Genomic DNA, 24,463 nt, shown 5'->3' with positions numbered 1-24,463 from the left:
TTTTTTTTACTTCTCTGTTTTTCTTCACTTAGTTTGATGTTTCTTCAAATGTAGTAAGGACATCTGCACCTGGAGCGCTTGTTAAAATACGGAATTACCGGGCCTGTTTCATTTCTACTAAATCAAAATCTTGGAGGGTGGGGCCCTGCAGAGAACTCCCAGGATTCTATTGCACACGTAAGAACCCTGGACCTCTGACCCAGACTAAGAGGAGAATCTCTGGGGCCAGACATGTACTTTAGCCAGCAGAAGGCTGCGGGTTATCATAACAGAGAGGAAAATCTGAGAAAGCCTGTCTGTCCAACACTACCCTTTGCCAGACTCTCATCCAAGGCCTGCCAGGGAGGAGCATTTTCCCCTCTCCCAGCATGATAAGTATACTCACTAGGCTTACTCTGCCACTGCAGGGAGGAGGGAAAGGTATTGGGTTTATTATATCCTTCATAGGATTGTAGCCTGAGTCACCACAATTTCTTTTAAGAGAATCATATAAAGAGATTAGCTGTCTAGTAGAGGGATTAAGTTTATTTTGTGTCCCTCCAGAGGGTAGATATAAGACCAAATTGGTGAAAACTATGGGAGGTCAATCTTGCTCAGTTTAAGGAGGAACTTTTTAACTCTACAGGTTGCCAAAATTTTGAAATGGGCTGCCTTCTGAGGTAGTGAGCATACCTCCATTATAAGTGAACGCAAGGGAGCTTTACAAAGACCCTAGGAGTCCTTGACTCAAAACAAATTAGTTATATGGAGTAATTAGTCAATCTGGATTTCAGGAGAAACCATTTTGTCTAAAAGGGGAATTTGGCTCTCGATCTATATTTACGATTTTCATTATTTGGCCTAAGATCAAAGTCTAGAATCTGAATTTGTCTAGAAAATTTCTATAGTGATTTTATTGTCTCTGTTAACAACCCTCCTTCCCCAAAGGAACGGTCTTTTATTGAGGCCACTAGGTGGAATGTGTATGCCCAATGTGTGTGTGTATATGTGCATGTGCGCATGTGTGTTTGGCAGCAGAGAGAAGCTTCCGGGCCTATGCCCTTGGCTGAGCACAGGCACACAGGGAAGGAGATCTATTATAAGAGGATCTGAGGTATGACTGGCTGGCTCAGTCGGAAGAGCATGCAACTCTTGATCTCAGGGTTGTGAGTACGAGCCTCATGCTGGGTATAGAGGTTACTTAAAAATAAAATCTTAAAAAAAAAAAAAAAAGGATCCTAGAACCATGAAAATGTGAACTAGCTGATTATACACACCAGAGCTCATATGTGCAACCAGCTGTCAAAATTGGAGGGTTTCAATTCTATTTACTGAATGATTTATTGGTAGGGGAAAAAAAATCTTCTTTTCTCTAGTCTATTCATTTCTGGCCTTAATAGTAATGGAATGGGTGAACGAGTTCATCAAGGAGCTAGAACTTCAGTGAAAAGAATGAAAACTTAGACCCCAAGCTGGAGAGTCTGAGGTGTGCACTCTAGCCATTCCCGCCCCCTGCCTGTGCTTGGTTCATCAGTGCACTTACAAAGACTAGATGACGACAGCTTGGAAACTGGGACATTGTTAAATTAAAAATGATGCAGGGGAAATTTGACATCGGCCGTTTGGGGTTTTTCTGTCTTTACAGAAAATTGGTTTAGCTGGAAAGTGATGGGGTTAGACCCATGATTGCCGCTAGCCTTTGAAGCCAAGCACCGAAACCACACCTTCATTTCCCCTCTTGCAGGTCCCTCTGGTGTCTGGTTCTTTCATTCTCCAGCTCACTTCTGCCAGGAAGAGGCTGGAAATGTTCATCAGTGTCAAAGTTGCATTCACACAAGTTCAAAGTTGTGTATGGTTTTAAAATGACACTATTAGAGCCAATTTCAATGTATCTTAGCATTTGTTAATTTGTGGTTGCAAATCCAATAGTATTGGATCTTTGGAGATTTCCACAGATTCTTAAAGTACAAATAATTCTCAGTTATGATCATCATCATTCAGAAGGAATATCCAGATGATAAAATGAGGTTTAACAAACTGCTTGTAAGAGTTAAGGCAAGGTTCTCCACACTGAGTGAATCTAGATTCTATACAAATGAGAAAATGCCTTTGTTTATCCCAAATGTATCCTCTTTAGAAAGAATTGGTTTGTATTTTTTTAAAGGAAATATTTTAACTGTGATTGTATGTTGTGTAATGAGGCCCTGGCTGAGACTTGCTATGCAGTTTTCAGTTTCTGCAGAGGATGAGGGCACCCTTTAGGGCCTTAATTAACGGACTCTTTGGTTATGCAATGGTGAAGCCAAGATCCTATCCAGAAACAGAGAGGCTTGAGATACTAATCTGTTCGTGTAACTTCCCCTTGGGTGCACTACAATTTTGCAAATAAGGTTTTACCTTCTGGAAGTGTCAGAGTTGTTGAGTCTGACTTTTGTAGGAGGTGGTGGGCTCACAAAGTCTATTGGCTGACTGTGTGGGAGGTGGTGGGTAAACCTATAGTGATTTTAGGTTGATCCCTGCAAACTGGCTGGAAACTGCACGTGAGACTTGCTCCATAGGGCATCCTCGGGGAAAGCCTCATTAAACATTTCAGTCTGGTCTTAATTGTGTCATGAGGTTCAGCAGTACAGGGGTTTCATCATGACAGAAGTGGAGAGGCAGGCTCACTGAGATAGTCAAAAACATCCAAGTCAGACTGATGGAGCATGGAACACTCCTCAAGGACTCAAATACTTAGGACAGAAACCTGGTGTAAGAGTGGACTTTTGGGGGTCATTATTTGGATATTGCGGAACTCCTTAAGACTGTGGAAGTCTCAGGCATCTGAGTTCCATTTGGATAATTACTAATCAGCTTTGGGGTAAGCTGGCAAAGTTAGGTTTTCATCATCCTTTCATCAAAGTAGTTAAGGAAAAGTTTAGGCTGCTGACTTCAAAACTGGACTGCCTTTTTCTAAACAAGTTATTTCCCCTTCCAGCCCTCATATTACTCAATCTGTAACATGTGGATAATAATGGCACCTACCTGGTGACCCTGTTGTGAGGATTAAAGCAAGGTGATGAAAGCTAACTGCCCTAAGCATGCATAAAGCCAGTGCTCAACAGGTGTTCATCAGTTTTGCTGTTTTTTAACTCTTGGCATGTCTCCTTCCTTAGTCTTGGGAGCCCACGATCACTGTGATGCTTTTTGCCCACCTGGAGATCCTGTATCAACACCCGCTCCAAACCTGTGCTAGCAGTCGAACCATGCTCCCAGTCACCTCTCTTCTCAACACCCTCCCTGCTCCTTTCCCCAGATGGATACTCCTTTTCTCTCAAGACAGTTCAGTGGCAGGGAGGCATCAGATTAGGTTTAATATGCTACTGTCCCACATTTGCATTTTCAAACAGAGGCTTGTTAATAAGAAAAATGAATCTCACCTAGGGAATGTGATCTGAGAACAGATTGAATAAACAGGGAAGAATAAAATCTAAGGAGAACTTTGTAGCTGTCTTCAAATATATATGGAGATGTCATGACATGCAGGGAACCACAGACACAATCTGTGTTGTTCCAAAGAGCCGACCATAGACCCAGTGGGAAGCAGTTGCAGGGAGGCAGATTTGGGCCCAGTATATTGAAGAATTTCTACCCCATGCTCTAGCAAAATGCCTGGTACAAAAGGCAATCAACATTTTACAGTTTTTATTAACAATTAGAGCTGTCAGCTGGTGACTGCTTCTGGACGTAATGAGTTCCTCATCATGAGAGGTGTTCAAGCTAAGTTGTCCAGGATGTTGTTCCTTTGGATAAAAATTGAATCCAATGCATACTGAGGCCTCTGCTAGCTGTAAAATTCTATGACACTTTTATTAATGATAGAATTTCAACAGATATTTTGGAGCAAAGGGAGATTTTATAAATCCATTTCCCAAAAAGCAGTAAAGAGGTTAAAATTAGGGGGTTCTGGAGTGAGGCATCACCTGGGTTCAAACCCTGGTCATCCTACTTACTAGTTGTGTGACTCTGGTCAGGTCATTTGTTCTCTCTGTACTTCAATTTACTCATCTGTGAAATGGGGGCAATAATAGTGTCTTCCTTACAAAGTTATTATGAGACCTAAGTGAGTTAATACAGGTAAAGTACTCAGAAGAATGTTTGGCACACAGAAACTTAATGCTCAGTACATGTTAGTTATGAGGTATTATCTGATATCCTTGCTACTCTATACCTTTTTGTGTCTTTTCAGTATATGGAAGGAGATCCTTTGTAGCATAATTGACCCTGACCTTGTTTTTTCCCAAATCATATGCCAGCCATGACCACTGTAATTAACCAGTGCACATTCTATCTCCTATAAGCAAGCTTTAAAACTAACCAAGCAGACAGGGCTTGTGACGCACTGTTTATGAAGGATCCTGCTGATGAAACACAATCATGGCTATGGACACGTTAACTCTGCTATATGCCTGGTAAGTGGTAGGTGCCCAGTAAATATTTGTTGAATGAATAGATGAACTTGGCAGGGTTCTTATTATTTCCTACATTTTATTTATTTATTTCTGATTAGGTAATACATCCACATGATGTAAAATTCAAAAGGAACAAAAGACTATATAATGAAAAACATCTTTTCCACCCTGTCCCCAGCCACCCAGTTCCCTTCCTCTTAGGGTAACTAATGTAACCACTTTCTCATATATCCTTCCAGACCTATTTTAGGCACAAATAAGTAAACATACTAGCATATGCACATTCATTTCTTTCCCTCTTTATTAAACAAATGGCAACATACACTGTTCTAGGCCTGTTTACTGAAGGGGTCCCAGAGGGGGTGAGCATGGGCACATTAAGGAGGAATTAGAGAAGAGCTCAGAGACAGAAAATCAACCAGGAGACTTTTGCATTAACCCAGAAGCAAAGTGATTAGGGCCTGGACTAGTACATTAAGGAGGGTTTGTCAGGAAAAGAAGTATTTGAGTGGGTTTTTGTTTTTTTTTTAACCTTACCCCAGGGTAACCACCACCACAATCAAGATCTAGAGCATTTTTTGTCCCTTCTAGACATTCTCTCATGTCCCTTTGTAGCCAGTGCCCCTCCCAGGGCCCACACACCCACTCCTCTGCTTTGTCAGAGTTTTTCAGCTTCTGTGTTTCAGGCCTACATGGCAGGCGGTGTGGCGAGACCTCCACTCAGCAGAGCTAATCACCATATTAGTCAACATCAGTGGCGCTAACACTGGGCCAGGCACTCTACTTAAGCACCTACATGTGCCCATCCATTTAATCCTCCCCAAATCAAATGTGGTAGGTGCTGCTGTTATCTCCATTTCAGAGGAGATATCTAAGATACAGAGAAGTTAAACCACTTGCCCCAGGTCGCACAGCTAGCAGAAGCAGGATTTTGAACCCAAAGTCATCTTGCTTCCAGAGACCATATGTGAAAATAATCAAGAAAATACTCAAACTCCAACAGAAGGACTTCATTACTATTTAACAAGATCAGAGGGGAAAAAAAAATCCTTAGTAGGTTAATATAAAATGGATTTGTCAGGGCACCTGGGTGGCTCAGCCCATTAAGTGTCAGACTTCAGCTCAGGTCATGATCTTGGGGTTCGTGAGTTGGAATCTCGCATCAGGCTCTGTGCTGACACCTCAGAGCCTACAGCCTGCTTCAGTTTCTGTGTCTCCCTCTCTCTCTGCTCCTCCCCTGCTTGCATTCTTTCTCTCTCAAAAATAAGTTATTATTATTATGTATAATTAATAAACATTAAAAAATAATAACATAAAAAATAATAAAATAAAACGGATTTGTCTAGCAGCCTTCAAGTATGCTTTAAATAGCTAGTAGCCTTTCTTGATAGGCATAGTCTGTCAGTGAGCAGAGTTTCATTCCCCTGCCTTCAGTGTGCACACCAGCCATGCTGCTTTCTTCTAAGAAATTATAACCTTTAGAACTACCTCTTTATGTTAAAGAACTGGTGTGGTCAGGGCATTACTGAGAATGACAACTATCTCTGCCTATCTGTGGGTCCCAGAATATGCATGTCATTCTGAAACCACAAGGAATTGTGGTGAAGTCCCCTGGCCACATCTCTCAACAAAGATTTATCTGTTTCACTGTTGCCTCCAAAGAGCTTTTCTTCTGGACTAAGATGTTAATTCCTAGTGATGTCTACTAATGGGCCTTCCCTAAGGAGGAGCCTATTAAAGGAATTAATTATACTGCAGGTTCAGAAACTTGCCAGCATAATGAAATGGCTCCCCAGCTGTAATAGTGTGAGAAAGAAGCCACTGAACTAAATCGTAATGCAGACAGGTTCCTATAAAGTGAGAGGCAAGTTTGCTAAGATAACTATAGACCCTAGGAGAAACAGGATAGTGGAAATCTTAATAATGAAGCCAATTTCCACTCACTGATTGGGTTTTATTAAATATAGATCATATTTTTCCAAACATTTCCAAATGTTTATTACCACTTCGATCTCTTATTTGAGACCTATGTTTGCCACTTATTAACATTGCCAATTAACCTTACAATGCAACGTTAATGTGTTTATTTTAATAAGAAAATACTTATCAGGGTGCTGGTTGGCTCAGTTAGTTGAACGTCGGACTTTGGCTCAGGGCATGATCTCACGGTTCATGAGTTCGAGCCCCCGTTGGGCTCTGCGCTGACAGGTCAGAGTCTGGAGCCTGCTTTGGATTCTGTGTCTTCCCCTCTTTCTCTGCCCCTCCCCCACTTGCTTTCTGTGTCTCTCTCTCAAAAATAAATATAAAAAATAATAATAAGAAGAAGAAAATAATTATCTCCAGTCAACACAGAATAAAAGAGAATGGGCTTAGGATGCAGTCAGTGTGATTTGAATCTGAGAGAAGGTGGTAGAATTATCTTTTCTGGAAGTCTAGATTGGTTTCAGTGCAGTATGCCTAAAGTTTGGGGAGTAGCTCAGATGACTTTCTGGTCTTTTATTCCTCTGTATGGTCCATCTTGCACTGTCCAAATCTCCAGAAATAACAACTGCAGAAGAAAAAGATAGTGGCAGATTAATCATAGTGCTAGGAATTGTGCTTGTTACTGGTAAACCACCAATTCATTGGTTTCTAGGTCGATTGGGGTGGGGGTGGTGGTGCAGGGTAGGATAATGTGGGGAATTTACTAGAGATTTGTTAGTCAAATTCTGAATTTTAGTCTTTATCTTGGTTCTCCCTTTATTTCTGGACAAGAAATGTATCTTCCCATTTCTTCTGTTTCATTAGCTGCAAAACATGGATGGTGACCCACCTAGGGTTTTTAACAACCATGAGGCAGAAGCAGTGGGTGGGGACAGTCTACTCTAAATCTGGTGTGGTGCCTGGAATCCCTCTGCTTGGACTCTGGGTTAGTTGGGAGGAGGGATGGAGAGCTCCCTTGGAGGGCAAGCCCGTTCATCAATAGTTCTAGACAGAGCCTAAATCCCAGGAGCCAAGGGAGACCAGAACAGTTCTCTGGCCCCTCCTCCCGACATGGAGATTATTGTGGAGCAAAAGCGAGATTCATCTGAACCTAGTCTATGGTTAACTGAAACATGGGCTTTTGTCAGAATGAACTCAGCTTAAGGATGGGGCAAGTTTTTTTTGTTTTTAATTAATGAAACTCATTTATGATTACAGAATGCATAGAACAGCCATTTGCATGCTATGAACTCTTTAAGAAGGTATGGTGATGACACACTGTATAAACTAACTTTGAAAAGTTAGAGGTTGCAAGATGATAAGACACCTTTCACTACCTTGCTATTGCTTGGGTTTTAAGTGTTTCTTAGAATGGACAAGCTACATAAAATCTAACCTAGTTCTAGCTAAAGGGCTAACAGTTCTGATGGAAACTGTTAAACCAATTCTGTAACCAAAATGATAAACAGCTTAAAACTGCCAGGTATCAGTATTATTGTAATATTCCCTTTATCAAAAACCTATAACTGAAATTTATAGGTAAGAATTTACAGTAAGCAGCAGATACTTGGAAACTTGTCAGTTAAGGTTTCCCATTATAGAAGAACTTCTGCTGTAAGCCTTTTTAACCCTCCAAAGTCAGAAAATTAAAAAAAAAAAACTTTCACAATTAGTTTCTAAGGAAATTATATAAATGTCATGATACTAAGAGAAAAGCTTTAGATTGTCATTTCCAATAGGACATAGCCTCCTAAAGAAAAAAAAAACACCTTTTTTTCTGGTGTTGGGAGGGAAATATATAAATAACAATCAAAATCTATATTCTTGATATGTTTCTAAAGAAAATAGTTAACTAAATTACTCTGAAGTGACTTCATTTCCCGCTACTCCCCAACCTCCTCAAAATTGAGAATACAACAAATATTTGCATAGGTTTATTATTCACATTTAATCATGAATAATTCACTTTGTACAGACAGCTGGGTAAACAAGAGATTTGGAGTTTCCTTTTTCTAGACTGTTTTTCCCTTGGCTGAAAGGAAACAGCATCAGTGTGGTTTTATAGGATTTTCAGTACCATCTTGTCCTTCTGCCCCAGGCAGGAGGCACTGTCCATTTTGTGCTTCTTTCTTTCCAGTTTCTTTCTTTCTGTCTGTTCCTGGGTTACACCTCACCAACACATGTTTTTTTTATCACAAAACAAAAATGATCTCTATCATTCAGTTCTTTGGTCTGTAAGACATGTATAAGTTTATGGATTTGCTTTTGTGTAGATACTCTCCTGTTGCTGGGAAAAGATCCTTCTGAACTCATTCTGCCTCATCATTATACCCTTCATTTTCTATCAGTCATTAACAATTTCACAACTATTTGACTATCTACCACAAAGCCGGTTCTCATTTCCCTCTGCTCCTCCCAGGCCTACGTGAGGAAGTGAGGCACGTATCACTGAACCAGGTTTACCCAGGGCATTTCAACCTGGGCAAGGGGGCAGAATTTACCAAAGGTCAAGGATCCTTCCGGTTCTCTGAATGTCATGAATCAAATTGTGATAGTATAGCTTGTGGTTTAGGAGAGAATTAGGCTTGCCGTAATTCAGCTATGACCAAATGAGGGAGTGGGGGATGGTTATAGTATACCCCTGGGAAATCCCTGCTCTTTGTTATGACCTGGCAAATAACTTTAAGAATTTGAGCTACCCATCAAATGTCATGCATCCACACTAACTATATTCGGTGAGGACAAACAGAAGCATAGGGATATAAGTGTCCTCAATTCAGCAACACTTACAAAATATGAACCCCATAGAAATATGGCCAATGACATTCCAGAGAAAATGAACCATGATTTGACTAAATTAAAAAGTCCTTTCTTCTTCATTTAGCAAATACTTAGCTAGTGCTTACTATGTGCGAGACATCTTCTAAGAACTTTCTACATATTAACTCTTTAATTCTCATAACAGCACTATGTGAGGAATATGAGGCACAGAGAAATTAAGTCATTTGCTTAATGTCACTGAAAGAAGTGGGAGAACCAGAATTTGAACCATGCAGTCTGGCTCCAAAGGCTGTGCTTTTAATAAAACACCATGCTTTACTATGAGTATAATACCTGCTTATGGTAGAAAGTTTGAAAAATAAGAAAAGTATGAAGAAGAAGAGAAAATTACCTCATAGTCCCACCACTCATTATAGCATAATTGTGTATTTCCTGTGTGTGTGTGTGTGTGTGTGTGTGTGTGTGTGTGTGTACAAAAGCATTTAATTTAGTGGTATCTCTCTCTCTCTCTCTCTCTCTCTCTCTTTTCAGTTAGCTATACCTTGTGAACATTCTCCCACAGAAAGATATCAATTCGATTGAACATTCAGATAATTTTCATAGTCTGCTTTGTAAATACTGGCTCAGCCAAGTCTGGAAGCGTTTACCATGATTGGTGGGGTGGGGGCTACTGATTTAGTAGATGTCTTATTTCTCCAGGGTCCAAGAGCTTCCCTGAAAATGGACTCAGCGTGATTTCTTTTAAGAGACTTGAAAAAAGTACTGTAGCCTAGAAACATAGCGTGACTTTTCCCATCAAAACATTTATGTTGTCTCTACTTTGCATTGTTCAGTTTTCTTAGGGGCGGGGCAGGGGGTGGTGAGTGTTGGTGCAAAGAAAAATGTAGGCTAGTCAACAGGAAACCTGAAGTCCTTGATACAGCACAGTGGCCTCTAATCATACCCTGGCATGGCTGCTTTCTCTTTCTTTGATAGGTGTTCCAGTAATAATAATAATAATAGTAATAGTAAATGTTCAAAAAAACCCATTTACCTGGTAAACAAAACTGTTATTATATGCCAAGACGTTAAAGAGCAGGCTCTGAAGCCAAGACCGTAGTGGTCGTTGCCATGACCAGCGACAGCTTTCGGCCAGGTCACATGCCATCCTGTTAATAGCCAGAGAGGTAACCAGCATGAATATGTGCAACCTAACCTCAAAACCTCTCAGGAACACAGAGAAATTGGCTTGAAAGTACTGTTTCTCTTTTTCCCTCCTTAATTGAATTTCTAGTTCTAATTAAAGAGGCAGCAGCAGAAAAACGTATTCAAAAGGGAAAGTCAAAGAATGACTCCCATCTCTGAAAAAAACCAGTCATGGCATTAGAAACACAGTCACATCAATCCTCACTCTTCCCTTGAGCTGTGTCACCCATTTACAGGGGAGGAAGGGGAGAGGGGGACCAGGGACCAACCTTTACAATGAGGTTGAAGTTCCGTCTCTGGGAATTACTTTTGTATGCGCATAAATTTCCACAATAAGTACCTTCTGGAGTTTGCATGCAGCTGAGTTGCTCTGTCAAGCTTCCTGTCCAATGTTCTAACTTGAGTTGTGCTACCAGAAAATCAGGTGTATCTCAACTGCTAAGTCAAACTTGGCTTTTTTGGAAACCAGAACTCACTAGCTTGAGCCCCTAAATCCACCTCACCACCTTTTTTCCCTTTAGATTACCTTTTACTCACAGTCACTGGTCCTATGTCCCCTGGGAGCTATTGCAGGTAGGAGCTGTTTGAAATTTAAGATGCAATACCCGGCAGACAAATGGATAAAATGATTTTTTTCTTTGACCTAAAACTAAGGTCAAATCTGTATGCTCTTCCTTTAAGCTCTTGCGAGTGTTTTGAAAACTAGTTCTACTCCTTTCTGTCAGAGTCTTCTAGTCCTGGGAAGGCATCGGATCAGGTAGCCAATCAGCTCTTCCAACCAACAGCCTGTCACTGCTTCTCTCAGATTCACAGAGACTTCTTCGAAGGAGGGGTTGAAGATGTGGGGGAAAATGGGTGGGGAGGGCTACACTATAATAACTATGACTCAGGACAACATAGAAGTCACCTTTACATGGGATTTACAAAGCTCTTCTAATGTGTACCATTTCACAGAAGTTTTACAGTTGTGTCGTGGGGGTGGGTTGGACCATTCAGCTCAGCTCAGAGAAGTTGTGTTGACTGCCCCAGATCACACAGTTAAGAACCTGAGTCTGAGTGCTGTGATGTGTGCACTGTGACCTTGCTCTCACCTTTAGTGTCCCTGGTCCACACCTTGTCTGGCTTTCCTGTAGCACCATAGGCCACATTCAAAGGCTATCTATCTCTCCAAGGCGTACCAACCTGTTAAATAGCATTGGGTTTTGGTGTCCCTCTACCCCTGTCTGAAGGCTCCTCTCCTGAAACCCCCATTGCCTGCTGTCCCCATACGTCACATTCTCCCAGGACTTCCCAAGGCAACACCACACCCAGGCCTTTTCTCCTGGATAACCACTCATGCCTTGAACCTAGACCTCTTCTCCCACAATTAGGCTCACTTACTCTGTGTCTTATCTCTCTGAGTCCTGTGAGGGGAGCAGTTTGTGCTGAGATGCTAAAAGCTGGCACTGGCCTTCTCAAAAGATTAAAAATAGAACTACCCTACAACCCAGCAATTGCACTACTAGGCATTTATCCAAGGGATACAGGTATGCTGTTTCGAAGGGGCACGTGCACCCCAATGTTTATTGCAGCTCTATTGGCAATAGCCAAAGTGTGGAAAGAGCCCAAATGTCCATCAATGGATGAATGGATAAAGAAGATGTGGTATATATATACAATGGAGTATTACTTGGCAATAAAAAGGAATGAAATCTTGCCATTTGCAACTATGTGGATGGAACTAGAGGGTATTATGCTAAGCGAAATTAGTCAGAGAAAGACAAATGTCATATGACTTCACTCATATGAGGACCTTAAGATATAAAACAGATGAACATAAGGGAAGGGAAGCAAAAAGAATGTAAAAACAGGGATGGGGACAAAACATAAGAGACTCTTAAATACGGAGAACAAACAGAGGGTTACTGGAGGGGTTGTCGGGGGGATGGGCTAAATGGGTAAGGGGCTTAAGGAATCATTGTTGCACTATATGCTAACTAACTTGGATGTAACTTTAAAAAATAAATTAAAAATAAACAAGTAATAAATAAAAGCTGGAACTAGCCTAATATTCTATTACCCCACATCCCTCAGGACCATTTGATGGCTCTGTGAGCTTGGGCAAGTGTGTGAGTTGAGCTTTACATGTACAATGGAGACAATAATTTGTTACAAGTGAGGAACAAGTGAAATCATCTGGGTGTTATATACATCAACTGAATAAGCCCATCTTTCTCTCCTAAAGCGGATTTCAGGACACCTTCCCCTCTCGCCTTGGGTTCCTGTAGCGGCCTTACTTTCCTCCAGACCTGGTCCCTGCCAAACATACATTCGCCACCCTGGCGGAAGGTATCTTTTCCAGAGTACAAGTAGGACCAGAATTATCCCCTGCCTAAACCCTCCAGCAGCTCTGCAGGGCCTCAGAGTCAAGTCCAGGCTCCCTGGGGTGGTCTTCAAGCCCTGCATGCTCTGGCCCTGCTCCCCTCACCAGTGCTCAGTGCTCACCTCTTGAACTCAGCGCCAGGTATATATCACGCTCTCCTCTAGCTCTAGGCCACTGAGCAGGCTGTTCTCTCTTCTCCAAATCTCTGTCTCTCCCCTTTCTAATTTCTATTCATCCTCTTCATTCTTTAGCTTAAGTATCATTTCCTCCAAGAAGTCTTCCTGAGTTGGGTCAGATGTGGCCCTCTCCTGTCCTTCCTCCCTCCTAGCACCTAGAACACACCTTAACTCCCTGGCTTGCCCATAAGCTCCTTCAGGGTCTGAACTACACAGGTTCCCAGACCCACTCCTGACTCAGGGCAGGCAAGAAGGCAGTGAATGAATGAATATTCCTGGCACCTTTCCTGAAACACATAAAGCTCAATTATTTTTTTCAGGCATTTGACTCTTACTTGAAAATATTTGCATTTCAAAATCCCCACCCTCTTTGCATTTGAAAATTCCTCCTGCTTTCAGTGTCTTGCTCCAAAGAAAAGAATAACTTTGGGATATTAAGTCTTACCAACAAATATAGTATTTTTATTAAATTTTTTTTTTTTTCAACATTTATTTATTTTTGGGACAGAGAGAGACAGAGCATGAACGGGGGAGGGGCAGAGAGAGAGGGAGACACAGAATCAGAAACAGGCTCCAGGCTCCGAGCCATCAGCCCAGAGCCCGACGCGGGGCTCGAACTCACGGACCGGGAGATCGTGACCTGGCTGAAGTCGGACGCTTAACCGACTGCGCCACCCAGGCGCCCCCAAATATAGTATTTTTAATCCAAAGGGGAAAAGGGAGACTCAGATAACAATAATACCATGAGATAAATTAGAATTTATACTTCTATGGCATATTCATATGATTATCTCAATTGATTCTTATAATTCTCCTATTCATTGTATTGGACTCCTGTTTTACAAGGCATATTAGTGACATAGAATTGCAAGTGGCAGAAACCATCCTGTGTTAACTAAGCAAAGAAAAAAAAAAAGCAGAAGGGAACTTATAAGTGAGCAGGGGTGTCTCATGGAACCCAAGGCACAGAGTCAGTCATTATAAAGCCTTCAGGGTTTTTGTTTCTGCTTCTTTCTACACATGCAACTCATTCTTCTCTCTCTTCATAATGCCTTTTTGGTACCCAGTCCATTGGCTGAGATGGCTGCCCATGACTCCAAGGTCACCAGTCACAGGCCCAGCCACATGAGGGGGCTGACAGACTGTCCTTGAACCCAGGCACAGGCCCCCAAGGGAGATACTCTGATGGTCCAGCTGAGTCAGGTCAGTGACTGCAGTGAAAGAGCAGGGTGACAGTTGCACTGCACAGGTGCCCATTCTCCTGACCCTGTGGCAATGGTGGGAGGGTCTGGGAAGGGAGGGAAGTTTCCAGAGAAAGGGGTCCCCTCCAAGGAGGTTAAGGGACTTGGCTGAGAGCAAAGGAGGCCCAGGTGAAGCCAAGATGAGAGTAGGAGTCAAACACTGATCTTGCCCAAAAGTCTCCAATCATGTTTTACAATTAAGAACTAGAAATATTGAGATTAGGTACAGTTATGACATATGGACCAAAATATGCATTCTACAGTGCCCATGTACTACAAAAATGGCCTGCTGGCAGCTTGGCAGGAAGAACATGCAGATCTATATAGGAACCTTCTGCCAGAGCTTAAAATTAAATTAAAACAACCTTATGTTAAATCCCAAACAAGAGAATCCCAAACCAATTAAGTTTGTAAAACAGTCATGTATAAAACTCAATGATAATTTCAAAAATAAACGTAGTGATTTTGAGATTCATTGAATTTCAGTAGAAGTGGTTTTTAATATAGAGTCTATTGGTTTTACATTTGCTTTTACGAATTCGGTAGACTCTAGGAGCACTTGAGTGGCTCAGTGGATTAAGCTTGGTTTGGGCTCAGGTTGTGATCTCATGGTTCGTGAGTTGGAGCCCCTGCATCGGGCTCTGCACTGACAGTGCAGAATCTGCTTGGGATTCTGTCTCTCCCTCTTTCTGCTCCTCTCTCTCTCTCTCTCTCAAAACAAATAAGTAAACTTAAAAAAAAATTTTTTTAAGAGTTCTGTAGATTCTTAGAGGCAAAAGAGGTAAAGCAAGTAGGAACGGGGACCCAGGTCCTGTCTCTGAAGATCTCCTTCACTCTGGGCCTCACACCCATCTACCTGAGTGTCCCTGTAGTCCCTCTACAGAACCGTGGCATTCTTCTGAGCAAGGGCACAGCCTGGTTTGAAAAATCTCTGATCTAGCCTAGATGAGAGAATGAGACCCAGAGCAGTGGTTCTCAAACTTGAATAGATGAAAACACCCAGGAGCTTTTTAGAGATGCATATTCCCAGGCTCCACTCTCAGAGGCAGAGTCAAGGACTCTACAACCCTCCCAGGTGGCCCAGCCAATTCTTATGCAGGGGGTCCTCTGCATGGCGGGAGCCATCTGTCCTAAGTCACTAGTGAGAGAGCTGAATCCAAGACCCAGGCTTCCTGATGTCCAGTTCAACGCTTTTCCTACCAGATTTCACTGACTGCAACTGTTTCTAACTGTTAAAATACGAACTTCACTACTTTAAAAAATCTAAATCAAATCAATGACGAATGGAGAAACAAAATGTGGTGTGTACACACAATGGAATATTATTCAACCTTAAAAAGGAAGAAAATTCTGACACCTACTACAATATGGATGAACTCAGAGGACACGATGCTCAGTGAAATAAGGCAGTCACAAAAGGACAAATAGTGTATGTCCACGTGCATAAGGTACTTGCAGTAGTCAAGTCATAGAGGCAGACAGCAGACTGGGGGCTACCAGGAGTTGAGGGAATGGGGAATGAAGACTTGTTGTTTAATAGATACAAAGTTTTAGTTCAGGAAGATGAGAAAGTTCTGGAGGATGGTAGTCACGGTTGCACAACAATGCCAATGTACTTATTGCCACAGAACTGCACACTTAAAAATAGTTACAATAGTAAATTTTATGTTATGTGTATTTTACCACAATAAAAAAAACCACAATCAAATTTTTGTCTGCACTTCAAGGAGATTTCATTTACCATTTTGTAGATGGGAAGATACATTTAGAAATCAGCTGGCTTCTAGGGACGCCTGAGTGGTTCAGTCAGTTAAGCATCTGACTCTTGATCTCACCTCAGGTCTTGAGCTCAGGGTTGTGAGTTCAAGCCTTGCGTTGGGCTCCATGCTGGGTGTGAAGCCTGCTGAAAGAAAGAAAGAAAGAAAGAAAGAAAGAAAGAAAGAAAGAAAAGCAAAGAAGAAAGAGAAATCAGCTGGCTTCTGGTTTGGGTTCTAGACACTAAACCTACTCAACTGCTCTAACTGCGTGGCTTTGCGCCTCACCCCCCACCTCCAGAATGGTTCTCTCGTGGTCACTCCCATGGTGCTGCCTTTTTAGCGCCTGCATCAGTGCCAGTTCACGGGTCAGCCTAACACCTGCTAAGAGAGTAACAGAGGCAACATGCTCTAGTAAGGCCTGAGGCACTCACCCTGGGGGGAAAGAAGAGCAGAAAGAAATGAGAAAAGGAAAAGTGAGGCTGGAAAGAAACTCTGGAAATGGTGAACATGGACCTAAGAACACATGGAGTAAGAGCTGGGAAACTATTAAGATGGGAAACTTTAATATGACCCCCACTTTGTTTTTAAAGTTTATTTACCTATTTTGAAGCGAGGGGCTCAGAGAGAAGGAGAGAGAGAATCCCAAGCAGGCTCCTTGCCATCAGTGCAGAACCTGATGTGGGGCTTGATCTCACAAACCGTGAGATCATGACCTGAGCCGAGATCAAGAGTCGGACGCTTAACTGACTGAGATGTTTGTGGCCCCTTTTCAAGAACAGCTGTAGCATTGGAATTTCCTAGAAAAATGGATAGACACATTTGAAAACAGTGAAGCACTGCATGGAAGTAACTGGAAACCAGGCTTCCTCCTGATCTCTGAGATGTCCCATCACTGAACAGTTATAAGAAAGAGAAAGCAAAGGCAAGCTGAGAAGCCACATGTTGTAAGTTCTTGGTCATAACACAAATTCCATTCTTAGTTGATAAAAGGGGCATGAATTGCCACGAGCAAGAAAGGGCAGTGAAGAGAGAGCAAAAAAGAAATAAGAGAGAGGTCAGTGCTAGCTTTCTGAGACTGACATTGTGATGAGTTTTCTTTCCCTGCTCAGCAAAGTTTATCTGGTAGTCGTAAGTTCATGGCGTTGGGCAATTGTCCAAACATTTGGGGAAGTTACTCATGAAGAAGAAGCCAACTCCAGACAGCTCGTTGGGAAATATGGAGAGTCAGTGCCTGGGTGGTTTTCATAGTAATCCAGGATTTATTAAAGCTCAGAAAGCAAGCAGCAGAGAGGATTTTTATAATGAGCCAGAGTCATCATTTCGATAGAAAGGAAAGTTTTTCTCTGGTCTGAAGGAGGTGGCAGGCCCCAGGAGGCTAAGAGGAGGGGGTCTTGTTTTGTAAGTGCTGTGACAGATCCTGGGGACTCCAGCAGTGGTAGAACGGTTCCCTTCTGAAACCCCTCCCCTCCAGGGTACAAAGTTTTCAATTGCAATTGGGAGAAATTAGACTCCATGATCTAATAGAGCTAAGTTTTTCCTCTCAAATATGGTATGATGTGACATCAGCATCTCTGCCAGATTCTGTTGCTACCCAGGGGAAGTGAAACGCAGGTGGACCGCGTTTGTAACATTGATTTAGTCTTCCAAAGTTATATGAAAATGAAGTAATTTTAAATTGACCAAGGTAGTTAAAGAAGCCCTGCTTGCAATCTTTTGTAAATCTAGATATGCTTCTGAAAAGAAGGTAAACAGTTTTCAAAATATTTTGCTTGTAGCTCTGAATTTTGATTTGTCTCCTTTGCTGCTAGAACATTCAGAATGTTGTAAATGTTGCAGTTCAGATGAATCATCTGTCGCTATCCATCTTGATTTCCCAGAATGTTTTATCAAACAGATTGGTTCTCTAAGTGTGAAAAATCTAATAATTCTATGGGGCACCTGGGTGGCTCAGTCAGTTAAGCATCATACTCTTGATTCTGGCTCAGGTCATGATCTCACGGTCGTGGGATTGAGCCCCACATCGGGCTCTGCCCTGACAGGTTGGGATTCTCTCTCTCTCCCTCTCTCTGCCCCTCCCCCACTCAAGCTCTCTCACTCAAAATAAATAAAGTTTTTAAAAAAGAAAAATCTAATAATTCTACAGCTTCCTTGGAACTTTATAATACTTTACCAAATTTTTCTTAAAAAAAAAAAAACTTAAAAAACACATTCCGAACACACAGGAAGACCACACCATCTGGCCCTTGAACACAGCTTAGGTTGATGAAGAGCTAGTTCCTAGGTGTAACTAGATGGTGATTATCAGTGCTCAGTTCAATCTGCATACCTTGTTTGGAGAGGGTTCCATGCAAGGCACAGGCTGGAGAGGAGGGACAAACACCACAGGGACTCAGGGCACTGCAGGCCTGCAGTGAGGTGAGGGACAGCTTCATAGAGGGGGTGACTTTCAAGCTAGATCTTGAGGGGAGAGGTTAGGATACTCAGAGTCAGGAAGAACATTTCCTACCAGGAGGAACAAAGGAGAAACTGCTCAGAGGTGTGAGGATGGAGAAGTGTTTGAGGACAGAGGATGCACCAATGTGGTACGGCTTCCAGAAAGGAGAGGAGGGTAGATCCTGGAAAAGTTTCAGAAGAAATTATGAAATAAAGGTTTGCAAACATTTATGAGAGAACAATAATTGTTAGGAGTCACTAAGCATGGATTCATTAAGAACTAGTCATTTCCTGTTTTTTATAAGATTACTAGACTGGTAAACTGGAGGATATTGTCAAGGGGATTCTTGTGATTGTCTGGAAGTTTCTATGGTCCTGTTCAGGAGTGGAATGGAAGGCCCCGAGTTCTACCATGCATCTCACTTCAGTGGGGCATCTGACCTCGCCAGGTGCAGTGAGATTCTTGTTAAGAGTGTGGTTTGTATGACTAAACATTCATCTCCAAAGAGGCCTGAGGATGGACTGATGACAGGATGGAGGGCGGGCTCCAGTACTGACTGGGGCTCCACATTAGGCCCCTTTCTTTTTTCTGTCTTCATCCCTGTTTGCCAGTGACATAAAGAAACATACAGGATGCATCTATTAGAATTTCAGATAATATAAAATTGGAAGGGAAAAATAAATGTATCTATGGGTGTATTGGAAAAGATCTCTTGGGGCTAGAATAGTGAACCCAAACAAGCAGCTAAAATACAATAGATATAAATATAAAAGACTGTAAGTAAGATCAAAAAATCAACTACTCCAGAAGCACATGGAGAAATGTCTCAGTAACAGTTGCTATCAAAAGAGACATTTTAGTTTACCATAATATGACCTAACAGAGTGATGCATTTGGCAAAAAAGACTAGTAAACATATGGTGTCTATATATTCTTTAATTCAACAAATCCTTATTTAGCCCCCCAATATGTGTCAGGCACTGGGTTGGGCAGCAAAAACACTGGAGAACAAGACAGGCAGAGTGCCTGCCCTCAGGCAGCCTGTAGTTTCCTAGGGGAAGGACACAAAGACACAAGAAATCACTACAACTTGTGACAGAGGCCCGGAGAGACACAAATGAAGATCAGAAAGAGGGTGAGAATGAGGGACCCATTTTTCTTGAGGTGGCCATGGCAGGCCTCTTTGAAGAAGTGGCAGTCAAGCTGAGGCCAGGTGCAGGGAAGGAGAGGCAGAGAGGCAGAACACGCCGGAGTGCATGGGCTGTGAGTGCAGAAGGAGCTTGATGTGTTCCGTGAACTGAAAGACCAATGAGGCTTGTCCATATTTGAGGTCACCAACATCCATTGTCCCATTCTTCCATGGTGAGGGGGTGCTGACACTGGGCAGTCCTGTTGTACTACATTTCCTAGCATGTGGCCATAGGATTGCGTCGTCGTTAGTGGAATGGTAACAAACGGTCTGTGTTGAAAGCTGGCCCCCATAAGAAGTATATACACCACCCCTCACCCCACCATGTTCTTTTTGTTTCTTGCTGCCTGCATCCAGGACATGGCAGCAACCTAGCTTGGACAGGAATGCCCCATGGAATAGCAAACAGAGCTCCAGCTGGAAAGGGGTCTGGGTCCCTCAATGCCTGCAGAGAGCAGAGCACTCGCTAACCTGGATCTTTCACCTTGAGAGAGATCTTTAAGCCACTGAATAGTACCACATCTCTTACTTAAACCTAACTGTGACAGAAACAAAGGAGTACTAGCTCCACCAACCCGTCCACATTTAGACACTGCATTTAGTTCAAAGGGTCACTTTTTAAAAAAGAGACGTTGACTGTTGGAAGCATATCCAGGGAAAAGTAAGAACCATGACATTTAGGAATCAGAAAACCAAGTCAATAAAAATCTGCTGAAGATGCCGTAGTTGTTTAGTCTGGAAAAGGGATTTCTCGGGGTGACATGATTGATGGCCATCTTCAAATACCAAGGAAGAAGAATGAGGCTGAATTGGGATGGCTTCTGTGGGACCTACAGGCACTTGGGTTTTATGATGAGGCAGATTCTAACTCAATACAAGCGAGAAGCTTCTAATGATGAGGGATTATTAGAAAATTCCAGATTAAGGGGCATCTGGGTGGCTCAGCTGGTCAAGCGTCTGACTTTAGGTCATGATCTCATAGTGCGTTCGAGCCCCACATCAGGCTCTATGCGGATAGTTGAGAGCATGGAGCCTGCTTCGAATTCTGCATCTCCCTCTCTCTGTTCCTCCCCTGCTCACACTCCGTTTCTCTCTGTCCCTCTCAAAAACAAATAAACATTAAAAAAATAAAAAAAAATAAAAAAAACAAAGAAAATTCCGGGTTGCTTTGAGTATCAACAGCTTCTCCCCCAACTGTGTCCAAGCAGACCCTGGCTGGCCACTTGTGAGGAGACATTTACAGAGGCATTTGTGGCATCACTGTGGAGATTCTAACTAATTCTAAGATTTGGGGTAAGGAAGGAGGTAAATAATGCAGGTTGAAGACAGGTCATAATGGGATTGAATGTCAGTTTGGATTGAACGCCGGAGGCAAGGGGACTCTTGGAGGTTTCTGAGTGCAGTAACGATATGATAAAAGCAAGACATTGCTTTGGCCAACATCGGGGGAGAAATCCTGATTTTCACAGCCTGTGCTGGTGCTCGCCTTGCCTGAACCATGAGCGATTTAAGGAGAGCCAAGAGTAAAGAATATTGATTTTCATTACTTTATTCTTGAGATAATCCAAAAAATATTTTGGGGCTAGCATTTTTTTTTTTTTTAACTTATCTTCCAAGATGAGTGATCTCTTCAGTCCAAGGAACTCAAAGTACTTTTCACCCTAGTCTCATTCAGTCTTGTCACATATCTGAACTACTATGTCAGGGGCAAGAATGTCAAACCTCCTCTCTCAGATAAGGAGAAGGCCTCACAAAGAAGGGCAGTGAGTTGTTCAAGGTCAAGGCAGTGAGTGAGTCAGGGGCAGGGCGGGCTTTTTGACTGAAGTCTGCCACACTGCCTGGAGCCCGGGCAAATGGTGCCTCAACTAGGAATGTCTTCCACCTACCAGAAAAACCAGCTTGAACCGACAGTCTCTCCAGAGTGGGAAATTAGTTGAGATGTTTCAGCGTCAACCAGTTTTGCTTTGCAGGACAGATGAGGAAAGTGAGGCTCAGCAAGACCACGCAGGCCAAGGCCTAGCTATGACTTGAACGCAGTTCTTGGGTTCCTGGCACTAGATCTTACCAGCCCACCTACCCGGACAATGGTAGGCTCAGGAACACCCCACACTCCAATTACCTGGAATCAACAGGGCCATCAGCATTAGCTCCACTGTCTGGAAATATAAAGGCTCATATTGGCTTTGGCCACCAAAGAGAGGAAACATTCTGCAATCCTTGAAAACTCGCAGCTGAGGGGGGGGTGGGGAGAATTGTTTGAGCCTTGTAACTACAAAGTCAAAAGGGAAAACATGTGTTTCACATTTGTCTTGGGATGGGAAAGAAAAACTTTTTCTTTCACTTAATCTCGGTTTAAACAAACAGAGAGACAGCCCTTTTTGTAAACTCACCGAACGTCAAATATCGTTCCCTTCGCATGGCATCGGTTTACTAAGCCACTACAGAGCCACTTTCCTCACGTAATCCCCTCGATTAGAAGGCACTTCAGCTTGAAGAGGGGCAACCAAAATAATACACATTGCCTCTGATGAATTGGACGAGAGTCAGCCAATGGAGTCAGGTTTCCAAATCTATAACCTCTTGGTTTCAGCCAGAGACCCGAGGCAATACGGCTTTAGTCATGACTCAGGATTTTGGGAGTGAAGGCAAGCACGTCAAGTGATGTAAGAAAATTCCCCCACTCCCCCATCCCACTGGCTTCCTCCCCTCCCCCCCCCCCCCAGGGAATTCAGCCAGAGCGCACTGTGGGGGAGGGGTTGCAGAGTCACCGGGTGCTGAGTTGCCCGGCACACCTCCCATCACGGAGGCAGTGGCCAGCGTCAGCGCCTGACAAAGGAAGTACTCAGTTACAATTACTTTCCTGTTGGCCTGCAAGCTCCGATAATTGCTTTGCAATGTGTGTGTGTGTGAGAACCTCATAAAGTAAACCAAGAAACAGAAGGCCAGGTCTGGGCTAAAGGGAAGTGTCAAGTGGGGGAGGCTCGTGATGCAAGCCTACCTTTGAAGTCACTTTGTTTGTGAAAAGTCTGCTGGGCTCTCTCTTAAGGAAACTCCACTGGAATGAGGTTTCTGTGCATGTGGGGTTTAAGGCTATTGTTTTTGGCTACGATTTTCACCTCAAGCCCTAGCTAGGACATGTATAAATCCCATAACAACAGCCTGACATGAAATTGCTCACCCTCTCACAGCATCAGGGGACTTTTACTCAGGCGGATTTTGAATGCTTCATTGTTCAATAGGACAGGAAGTTTACTCTCAATGTAAATGAGGAATCTTTTTTTTTCTCTCCTTACCTCCTTGGAAGATTTTCACTGAGACCTGCCTTGTCATCCCCAGTCTAGCTTCTTCCATGTCAGCAGCTGCAGCCTGGCCATACTGTCCGGGTTCCTTCTCAGAGTCAGGGTTTTCTTAGGACTAGATTTTTAGGCTTTTCCCTGGAAGTGACACTGGGTGGTGGTCTAAGGGAGACCTAGGGACAGGGAAGAGTTGTGTCTTCTGAAAGGGTTGGGTTTCTTTTTTCAGTTTCTTCAACTCTGACCTTGACCTAGGTTTGTTTCTTACACACACGCAGAGCCCCACTGCCAAACCTTATGATGATCTTTTTCTTAGGATACATCACATGGTGGGCCTGTATCACATCAGTTCACATTTGGAACATTGGGCTAGGACTCTAATGTCAGAATGTGTCCAACTAACTGGCATCAGCAAGTAGGTGCTTAATTCCGAACCATGACCCTACCTTCCATTGGAGCAAATCCCGAGAACGATAGAAACTTCTAGAAAAAGCATTGCAGGCTCCCCCATCTCATGACACACTCTGTAGACAAACTCTTAAAAAGGCACAAGAAAACTCTTCTTAACCTTTTGCTGATGCCCACCCCGCCCCCTCCAGGAGACTGGCCAAGAGAGACCGTCAAAAAAAGAAGGGGTTCATAGACACAACTACTTTTAATCAGAGGAAGCCACATAAGGATCATGAAGAGGTAAATGACAGGGACACTGACCTTATAGGATGAGTAAGCCCTAGTCTGCTTTGTTCTCTTATCTCCGGAATCTTTTTTTTTTTCCTATATATCTGAAAAAAAATCAGTAATAAGCTTTTAAAAAAAAAAAGAAAAAAGTCAAGCACCGTGCATAAGCCCTAGAGATCATTCTGAAGTCAAAATATCATTGCAACTGTCTTCCGCTCATGGCTTCATCATCAACACCGCCAGTGTCATGATAATCCTAAACAGCATACATGCTAAAGACTTTTTTGTTGTTTAAAATTGTAGTATTGACCAGGGCTTTTATGTGTGTGTATGTGTCTGTGCGTGTGTGTGTGCACGTGTGTGTGTACGTGTGCGTTTTCATTTGTACCAGGTCAAGTACAATTAAGCAAGAAACAGCAACCTCATTCCTGGCCGAGGCTCTGTTCTCAGACCTGCTTTCATATGACAAACACCTGCAGAGATCTGTCTACAACACAGGGAAGCCTGAGTGTCTCCCCCAGAGGTTCTGAATGAGCTGCTCTGGGGTCTGGACACATTCCTACATTCATTACAGTGCACATCCAAGGTCACCATACACTAAACTAGTCCAGCCCTTAATAAAGTCTCCCTCCCCTGGTCCACAAGGCCCACAGTCACCAGCCCCTGAGACAACATCTCTCTTCTCTGGCATTTGTCTCCTCTCTCTGCTTCTAACCCTGGCTTCACCCTAGGTTTCAGCATCTTGGATCTGGCCTCCTCTGTGATGTGGCAAAACAGTTCTCCCCAAAATGCCCTCAAGTATAACTCAACATTCTAAGCTACTCCTTCACACTCAATAAAAATGACTGCATTTATGGGGATCCCAGGTGTCTCAGTTGGTTAAGCTTTTGACTCTTGGTTTTGGCTCAGGTCAGGATCTCACAGTTTGTGGGTTCAAGTCCCACGTTGGACTCTGCGTGGCAGCGTGGATCCTGC

General features: G+C 42.9%; 1 protein-coding gene across 1 annotated transcript in view; it reads left to right on the top strand.

Moving 5' to 3' along the window:
- HORMAD2 (HORMA domain containing 2) overlaps window positions 1-3,448 on the top strand; it is a 93,172-nt gene extending 89,724 nt beyond the window's left edge. The window contains exons 12-13 of the transcript XR_006707511.1: window positions 33-177; window positions 3,135-3,448. The gene's annotated coding sequence lies outside the window, so the exon portion shown is untranslated. The remainder of the gene's footprint in view (window positions 1-32; window positions 178-3,134) is intronic.
- Window positions 3,449-24,463: the final 21,015 nt, after the last annotated feature.

Source organism: Leopardus geoffroyi, chromosome D3, assembly GCF_018350155.1.
Source record: "Leopardus geoffroyi isolate Oge1 chromosome D3, O.geoffroyi_Oge1_pat1.0, whole genome shotgun sequence".
NCBI lineage: Eukaryota > Metazoa > Chordata > Mammalia > Carnivora > Felidae > Leopardus > Leopardus geoffroyi.
Note: the sequence above shows the minus strand (reverse complement) of the source record. Positions and strands in the feature narration are given on the sequence as shown.